Below are 9047 nucleotides of genomic sequence, written 5' to 3'. Positions count from 1 at the left end.
CAAAGCTGTTGGGCCACCTATAACAAAGTCACGGGCAACTCTGTTTCAAACTCTGTAGCTGTCTTGTTTTCCTAATTGTCCTGGGTATAGTCTTCCTTCCAAACGCAAGGAAAGCAAGGACTCCCCCCACTGGTGAATGTCCTACATCCGGGCACTATAGGCTACCTACTATCGTAGCCACAGTGAGGCTGTGCTGTTCTCACTGGCAGTTTCCTCCTCTGGCAAGTATCACCCAGGGTTTTTACAAGATGTGCCCTCTTTGCCTGATCTTGTTTGCTCAATACTGACCTCAGATGAGGCTACACACGAGTCCCACCCCACAGCTGTCTCTCGTGGTAATCATGTCTCAGGCCAGGATTTGTTTTGTATAAGATCCAGCTGCATGGAAAGTCCCAACAATTGCACACGCTCAACAGAATAGGATCCTCAACATTTTGTTGTTGAGACTTTCAGGTGAGAAAACTTGTTAAAGATTGGCCGCCTCTCCGGCACTTAGCCTTGACACCTATGAGCTTTTTCTTAGAGGCCTGCCTGACTGGAGACTCTTCAGACAAACGTGTTCTTCCTTCAGAACATCAGCTCTGCAGCCAGCCAGACAAGGGATTTTGTTCTTTTTTGCTTTCGAGCTCTTGGCAACTTACCTATTTTGCATTCATGTTTGCACTCCCGTAAAAATAGGGCTGCTTGTGAGAATCCAACAAGATAACATGTGTAAAGCAAGGAGCACACAGTAGGTATCCCTTTTTGGCACTTCTTGTGGAAAGAATGTCTGAGTTGTCTCTCGTTTTTTTCTTCTGTTCACTCTTTCTTAAAAATTTTTTTCAGCCTTTTCCTGTTCTGCTCACCGGTTGCCCTCTTTCGTTCTTCTTTTTTTTCCTCAGTATGAACACTTTGTAGTTGAAACTGTAACTTCAAAGTTTAAATTTAACATTTATTCCATAGTGATCAGATCTTTTACATCTAATTTATGATTATTCCTTTTTCACTTATATTTTCTTTCTTCTTTTTTTGATAGTTTGTATTTCTCTTGATTTGGTGGCTTTAGAGGTAATTCCAGGTGGAGTTTGAGAGACGTTTTCTTCAGGCATTCCTGCTCATGGTTGGAAGGACAGAGAGCCAGAAAAGCCTGCCCCCTCCGGGAGGTGGTAGTCTGGAAGGGGAGTTGCTGGGAGTGGTGGTAGGGAGTTGTGAGGGTTAGGAAGCAAAGAGTCACAGAAATTCCAAAACACGAAATGAGGCACCACAAGAACTCATGGAACTTGGAATGTTGCCAGGAACCCAAGCCACACTTTTTAGGGGGGTATTCTCCTCTCCTCTTTCCTCTCCACTCCCCTTTCTCCACATCTGTTCTGTTATCTTCTCATTTAGTGCATGTCTCAAGATGGCCATCCCAGCCCCCCGCCTCCCTGACCTTCTCACAGCTAAGTCAATATCTCAGTTGCCCATGCCCCAAAATTTTAGGAAGGGGACCTAATTGGACCATTCTTCTTTTCTCGCTAGACTCTAGGTCACTGGCCTGCCTTCTTCTTCTTCAGAGCCCACTCTGGTCCCACTGCACATTGTGAGGGAGTGTGGCTCCACTGGGTACTTTTGTGGCTTCCTGGGTCTGCTCCTTCCAGCTGAAGTCTCTTAGCAAACAGTGGGGCTATAGTATTGCACTGGATTTGATAAAAATATAAATATTGAGATGCTGATTTGAAATGAAAAATTTAAAAAAATACCATCTATAGGTCAGAAAAACATAATAGTCTATGATCTGAAGTATTCTCGGAAATTTCCTCTAGTGAGAATTTGCATACCTGAGTCATCACTCTCCTTTCTTTGGAAATATTCTTTTATGGGAAAGCTCTTGGCCCATAATTCTGAAGCAACATCATCCCAGACTTTAAAAATCTCCCCTCTGGAAACTCCTAAGATATGGCATCACAGGTTGTTCCCTAGCCCTTTCAAGAGGGAGTGGCCAAAAGGCATGTGGTGGAACTAAGCCAGCATACCTGCCCCTAGAGTTTGATGGGAAACAGGCCTTCAGGTGTGTCACCTGCACACATCCCACACATTGGCACAGTCATGCTTGACAAGGGAGCTCCGAGGGCATTGGGCCAAGAGGGGTCTTGCTCGCTATGCTGGGGACCTGGTACTTACTCATTCATGTGACCAAGCCAAATCGTTGACATAGGCATTAGATATATTGTCCAAAATTCTCTTTTCTCAGATTGTGTATCTCATGTGTCACATCAGGCCTAAAATTATCCTACGTATGCCCAGGAGAGATAGGTAAAACCTCACGTGCTTTTCTGAGTCCTTGCCCTCCCTTCCTAGTTCGGCCAATGACCCTCTCCTTCTTTATCTGTCCACTCTCCTTTCTCCTTGCCCCAGGCTCCCACTTCCACCTGGTCTATGGTAAATCCATGTTCTCCAACTTACCCGGTGTGGCTTTAGAAGTAACCTGCAAGGATATCTGATGGGTGGAGCCAAGTCCCCATAAATCATCTGAATCCTCAAGCTGAGAACATGGGAGCAAAACTTGCAAAGTCCGGACTGACAAGGCTGTTGCCACTGGATGGGACCCCCAATTTCTCAGTTTTCTTCTGTAAGTGCCTAATGACAAGTCCCTCAGTTTGAAGGATAGAGTGGGTGCTCTAATCTGCTGCTTTTCCATTTGTTCCTCTTTTCTGGAAGCCAGCTTCTATCAAGGGTGGATAACTAGGCACGGGCAGCGTGAAAACTGGTACTTCAACCCTCAGTACCTTTCCCCACCCGTTTTCATTTATTAAATCTGTAACATTACATTTAGGCCTCCCTATCAGGTTCAATGGGTTCTTTAGGAAACAAGAATTTAAAGTACCTCTAGCATTAGTGATGAATAACTATTTTACTACATTTTATTAAAAAAAGTTACTCAAAAGCACAGTATTTAAGCAAGTTAGGTGACAAATGTCAGAGAAGAGGATTATTTATTGTTTTTAGCAACTTTTCTCCTTTTTGGCAAGAATCCTTTGGAAGAAACGGGTCAGTTTCATGCTGCTGTTGAGAAACATCCCAAAGACTGTGTTGGTGTTTTAGTCTGTTTTCTACATAAGGAGTGTTTCGTGAAAGACACGCCCAAACAGCACAAGACCAGAGCTTGGGAACCTCAATCTGTTCCAGAAACCAGAGTTCCCACATAACTACATAATGTGCTGCTATCAGGTTACAGGCTCACCACAATTGCCTAATGTAACATTGAGTTCGGGGCGCTGCCGCGGGGAGGTGTAATTACCAGGGGGATGGCTCAGGCCGAGTGGTTGCAGTGCTCAGGAATTAATGTGCACAACTTATGGGCAGACCAGTGCTCCACCTCAATCTTCAAACCTTGGATATCCAGGATTCAACTTCCCAAGGTCCTACCCTCCTCTCTAAGGTAATATTGCATATTAGCTGCTGTTTCTATGATACAAAGGTCAAGGAAAGGATAGTATTCAATTACATTACTGGTCTTGCTACATGATCATGTTTTCATGCTTCCGAAATGTCTTTATTTCAGAATCCCCAAAGTGATTTCTGACAAGATCTCTGATTTTTCTTTTGTGGTGAAAAAAAAAAAAAAAAAAAAGGTTGATTTTCTATTACAGGTTCAGGATAGTGATGATGATGGCTTATGATTAAATTTAGTCATCTTCATATCCAGTTTGAACCTGTGTCCATTCTTGTTCCTAACTCTTTACCTAGTCCCCAGATCCCAACCTGAAATGAGCCAGGCTCACCAGTAGAATCTCTAGAGTTCAGGAAGCCTCACAGTAAGACAGGGTTGAATGCTGATTTCACACATTTATGAGAGCAACAGGTAGAAACAGAAGACAAGACTCAATGCTCTTTAATGTGGCTGGTGTTGTTTTCAGTTGAACTTGGTGCATTGAGGCTCCTGGAAGTGATGCCCAATCTGGGCCATCAGAAACGACTAGAATTCTGGTGTACATGTGAGAAAAACCTGGAATTTCAATCCAACTGTCTATTTCTCAGTTTCTTTCTGCACCCCACGCATTCCCTGATGTGGTCCTGCTCGGTTCTGAGTTCCCACCCTCTCAACCTTGGTGGGCCACCTCCTTTGACCCTGGATGACCACGTCTCTGTGGTGTCTACATCCTATGTCTTAAGCCTGATCATTACCCCAGCTCCTAGCTCCCTCTGTGTCAGTACAGGTCACGGTTTACCTCTTTTAATGGCAAATTCCTTGGCTGAAAATTATCCAGATGTCCTGGAGAACTCAATGGGCAAGAGGTTAAATAGTCCTGTATAATGATTTTCAAAAACTTTTCCTAAGTAGCAGAATGTTCTTTCTTCAAATTAAATCTTATGCAGATGCCCAATATCTAAAGCAGATGAATGTGGCACTGTGGAGATGTGTCCACCATGCTGTCGTGTTAGCCCTCAGGAAGCTTCACAAAAGACTCCTAGAAACATGGACTGGAAACCACTAGCATACAGGATTCTTAGAGGGAGGAGGGAGCCAAAATGTTTGCGGCTCATTTCAACAGCTGTTTCACTCAGTAATTATAACGTTATTCCCATGACCTGCCTCTGAACCCAAGCTTCCTGGATCCTGTTCAGAGCAAGGGATGGGGGTGACCTATTGTAAAGCTGGCTGCACATCCCCTCACTCAATTTCTTCTCCAAGTTTTTCCCCCAACTTCCTGCTCTTGTCAATTCTGTGGGCCTCTAGTCAAAGGATCTAGATTCCATTTCCAGTTCTGCTGCTCTCAGCTGTGTGTCAGGATCATTTGAACTCCCAGGACTTGAGTTCTGCCTGCTTGATAGAGATAATAATGCCTACTTTTCCTATTGTAAGGATGAAAATCAAAGCTAATTGTATGAAAGACTTTGGTGAATTATGCTTCTTATATGCTTTTTAAGTTATTACTAATACATACACATATAGCACTGGAGATAAGAGATGTCTCACCAAAGAAGCTTGGTTAGACTTTAATTATCATTCTTAAAACCTTAATAGTTCTGGAGGTACACATATAGGATACAAATTTAGGGAGAAATGACCTTTTTCTTTTCAGCATCCTCTAGTGCTAGAGATGCAGAATTGACCTATAAACTATAGTCACAGATCTTAGCATATGCCAGAAGGAAATTCAAGAAAAATGGACATCTGGGGCACCTGGGTGGCTCAGTCGGTTAAATGTCCGATTCTTTGTTTGGGCTCAGGTCATGGTTTCACGTTTTGTGGGTTCAAGCCCTGTATCTGGCTCCATGCTGACAGCGTAGAGCCTGCTAGGGATTCTCTCTCTCCTCTCTCTTTGCCCCTCCCTCCCCAAAATAAATAAAGAAAATACTAAAAAAAATAAAGAAAGAAAGATGGACATCTTCTCTGGTACAGTGCTGCAGAGCAGAGAATGGTCACCAAACTCAGGTGTCTGACAACACTGGGAAAACAGAATTTCTAGACAACCAGGGTGGCATGTTTGACCAATCACATACATGAGGCTGCAGACAGAGTGAGGCAAGTTTCAACATCTCGTCTGGGTCATCAGTGTGAAAGTTGACACAGAGCCCTTGATGGCAACAATGAATTTAAGCAGGAGTTCTTAGGATCCTGGAGAAAAGGGTGGTGAGGATTGGCAGTGGCAGAAAGGGACACTCGTTAGGACACTAATCCAAGGCAGGTATCAATCCCACTGTCCCATGTAGCTGTGAGGCAGCCTCAGAATCTCTTTCCCCGCAGCATTATAGGACACTGATTTCCAGAAGTGGGAAGAAACTTAGGAGCTCTTTTCGACCTAGTTCTACCCCTGCTCCCCAACCCTTGCTCCACCATCATTCTGTGACTAAGGAAACTGAAACTGAGGGACAAAAAGAGGTTTCCTGTCCCCCGAGCTGCATTGCCTTTGAAGACTCATCTTGGCTGGAAACCCATCCACACATCTACTTTTTGGAGTGTTCCTCTATAGCATCTCACCTTCCTTTTAAATCTTCCTTCAGAGGCAGAGATGCTAAGATCTAGGTACATTCACTCTGCCCATGCTGAAGTCACTGCGTGCAGTCAAATGACCATCAGGCGAGGTGCAGGGGGGCCCCAGTTCCTCAGAAGGCAATGTCAAGGAAAGGAAACCACAGGCCTTTGTAGGGGAAGGAAAACAGAGCGACTTAACAGAATTGTCAGTGACATGATGGACTCGGGGTGGTGGGACGGGGCACTGAACAGTGACCATTATGACACAGATTGGATAAAGTCGACAACAGCTGGCTCTACCCTTATATTTTTGATAACTTCTTAATTTGCTAACCTTCTTGGTGATTGGAAGCAGTTGCATGGTCCAGGGCTGTACAGCAAGTTTCTAAGAGTCACTGCTGGGAGGTCCCCGCTGTGAGGCTCTCTGGACTCTGTCCATTTCTCCTCTCTCAGCCTCTGCTCAGATGGATTCTTAGGTCCCTTCACTGGCCGGCCCCCTACCTGTCCACACTCCTGTGATTGCCTCCCCTTCCCCGGGCTCTGGGTGCAGCCTTGATCTGCCCATTGGGCACCTCCCTCCTCACCAGCAGAGCTTTTCTCTTTGAACCACCCCCTCTCTGCTCTCACTCCCCCTCTCTGCCCTAATCTGTCTCCTTCCATTTGTTCCCTTCCTGAGTTCTGCCCTTCCTTATTCACCCCAGTTGTCATCTTTTATATTTCTTCCCCTAGCCAGTTTGCCCTTTTTAAATATCACAACCCTAAGACTTAAATTCAGAAGAAAGCGTCTCTCAGACAAATCCCCAGAGCAAATCTTCTCAAGGGGTTGGAGCTTCTCATTGTGATCTACATTTAAACTACTCATTCTCTCTTGTCCACTGATAGACTTCCTTCAATATCATGTGGCTGTAAGTCCAATCTATTGTTTTCTTTTTCTTTTACTGGAGGGGGCAGTGGACGATGAGCATGTGAATCTGCAAAGTGTTTTACTGGATGATGTCTATCCACCTCACAATCTCTACAATTCTGGAAGTGGCATTTTACTTCGTTTGAATTCAAATCTCTCCACATTCTTTCTAAGAATATACTGACTCCTTTATGCATGGAAAACTTGGTTTGGAGTAGGGAGAGGGTAGTTTCCCCAACAAAAATATTGGGCAAGTTACTATGTATGTATTAAGTGAAGAGAGGTAAAGGGATAGAGAAAAAAAAGTGGAAAAAGTAGAATCTCTTTCTCTCTCTCTTTTCTCCCCTCCCGCCCCCCACTGGGCTCTCCCTGTCTCTTCTATCAATTTGCAAAATTACTCATTGGAAGCTGAACTATGGAGGTTGGGCCACCTTAATTGGGTTTCCAAAGATTGAGTTGAATTGTGTCTCTTGGTGGCATATAGCTTGTTACCAGGGAGGGCCCTTTAAAGATTGTAAAATGACAGTTTGTTTTCTCTGCCTTATCAACCTGACCTCATAGATCCATAAATCTCCCCAAGCTGCAGGTTCAAAGCTGAGCTAATGGTCATGATTCATATTTCAAGGGTCCATGTGTGTGAAGAGGGACCTTCCGCCTCCCCCAGGTATTTCTGGGCATCTCTAGGGATACCTCACATGTTCTTACACCTAGTGCTTTTTTTTTTTTAATGTTTATTTATTTATTTATTTTTGAGAGAGAGAGAGAGAGCGCGCGTGTGTGCGCACGTGCAAGTGGTAGAGGGGCAGAGAGAGAGGGAGACACAGAAGGCTCCAGGCTCTGAGTTATCAGCATAGAGCCTGACACAGGGCTCGAACTCACGACTGGTGAGATCATGACCTGAGCGGAAGTTGGACGCTTAACTAACTGAGCAACCCAGGTGCCCCTACTTAGACCTAGTTCTGATGGTTGTCCATTCCAAGCCCCCATAGATATTTGCCACTGAATGCATTATTTTGTCAAGGTCCCGCCCCTGTGAGACTCTCTCTGTAGATGCCAGTTCCCTTCCCAGGTGCCATTTCCTGGTGCTTCCAAGGCTAGACCCCTGGAGGTGCTAATATGGCAATAGGTTCCATTGGATCTTGGCTGCACTGTGGCATTTTGTGCTCCCGGGTCTGGTTGGGTAGAAATGTTTGTCATCCGGCTCTGAAGTCTCTCTGTCCATGGCCTCTTCGTGGACATGGAGAAGGAAGTGAGTGCCTTAGGACCTCAGTTCCTTTTCCTGCCCCCACCCCTGCCACAGGCAGTCTTACACACATGCACTCTGAAAATCAGCACATGGCCTCGATGGTGCTCGTGGTCTCAGGAGTGTATATTTGTCACGTAATGCATTGTGCTGTGCACGTTAAATATGTCCAGCTTTTTATATATCAGTAATATTTCAATAAAATGATATAAAAAATAGTAGCCCAACCAACCCTCTGCTTTTCTTTTTTAATATTGATATAATTCTCTCTGAACTGTGATATAAATGTGTTACTTAAAGTGACAAAGGTAACCAATAGAAGAAACAAAAGTAGTAATAACTATTAAATATCTGGAGGATGAGGAGGAGGGAAAGAAAATACTCTTTCTTCATATTTCCTCTCTCCTTCCCCTCAGTTCCTCCCTCTCCCCTCTCACATTCCTAGTGCCACTGCTCTTCTTCTGGCCCCCACTTGGTGTCTGTTCTCTGGCTCTTCCTCTTCCTTCCTGTCCCAGTCACAATGCTCAATTCCTGAGTGCTTGAAACTCCTATGTGTTGGGAAGTTCCTTTGTGTTACCAGTCAGTGGAGCAGTTTCATGGATGGTCCACTGTTGGCCCTAGTTGAAAATGAGTTTTTGGAGGAGGCAGTTATCTGTGATCTTTGAGCAATCTGACTCTACGGAGGGTCGAGGCAGAAGTCAGAATCACAAAGAGGTTGTTTTTGAAGTTGCCCTTTTTCATTTTTGATGAAATTTTGAGGAAGCATGTTTATGAAAGTGTACTCCTAACTCTACTTATGAAAATTATTTTGAGGCTGACGATTTTGAATCTTGAATCCAGACCAACGACCCAGTAAGTGTGAGGTCAAAATAAAGATCTTTCCAGACAAGGGCATCCTTGCTTGAAGTTATTTAAGGATGCATGTTAGAAAAAAATAAGAAAGAAAATTAAGAAAGAGTAAA

General features: G+C 44.3%; 1 long non-coding RNA gene across 1 annotated transcript; it reads left to right on the top strand.

Annotated features, from left to right (window-relative positions):
- The first annotated feature begins 2632 nt into the window (after positions 1-2632).
- LOC123583061 lies at positions 2633-7506 on the top strand. Its single transcript, XR_006704723.1, has 2 exons — positions 2633-3400; positions 6883-7506. It is a non-coding gene; the product is annotated as an uncharacterized LOC123583061 (long non-coding RNA).
- Positions 7507-9047: the final 1541 nt, after the last annotated feature.

This window comes from Leopardus geoffroyi, chromosome B3, assembly GCF_018350155.1.
Source record: "Leopardus geoffroyi isolate Oge1 chromosome B3, O.geoffroyi_Oge1_pat1.0, whole genome shotgun sequence".
In the NCBI taxonomy this organism is placed as follows: domain Eukaryota; kingdom Metazoa; phylum Chordata; class Mammalia; order Carnivora; family Felidae; genus Leopardus; species Leopardus geoffroyi.
This window is presented reverse-complemented; position numbering and strand designations above follow the sequence as displayed.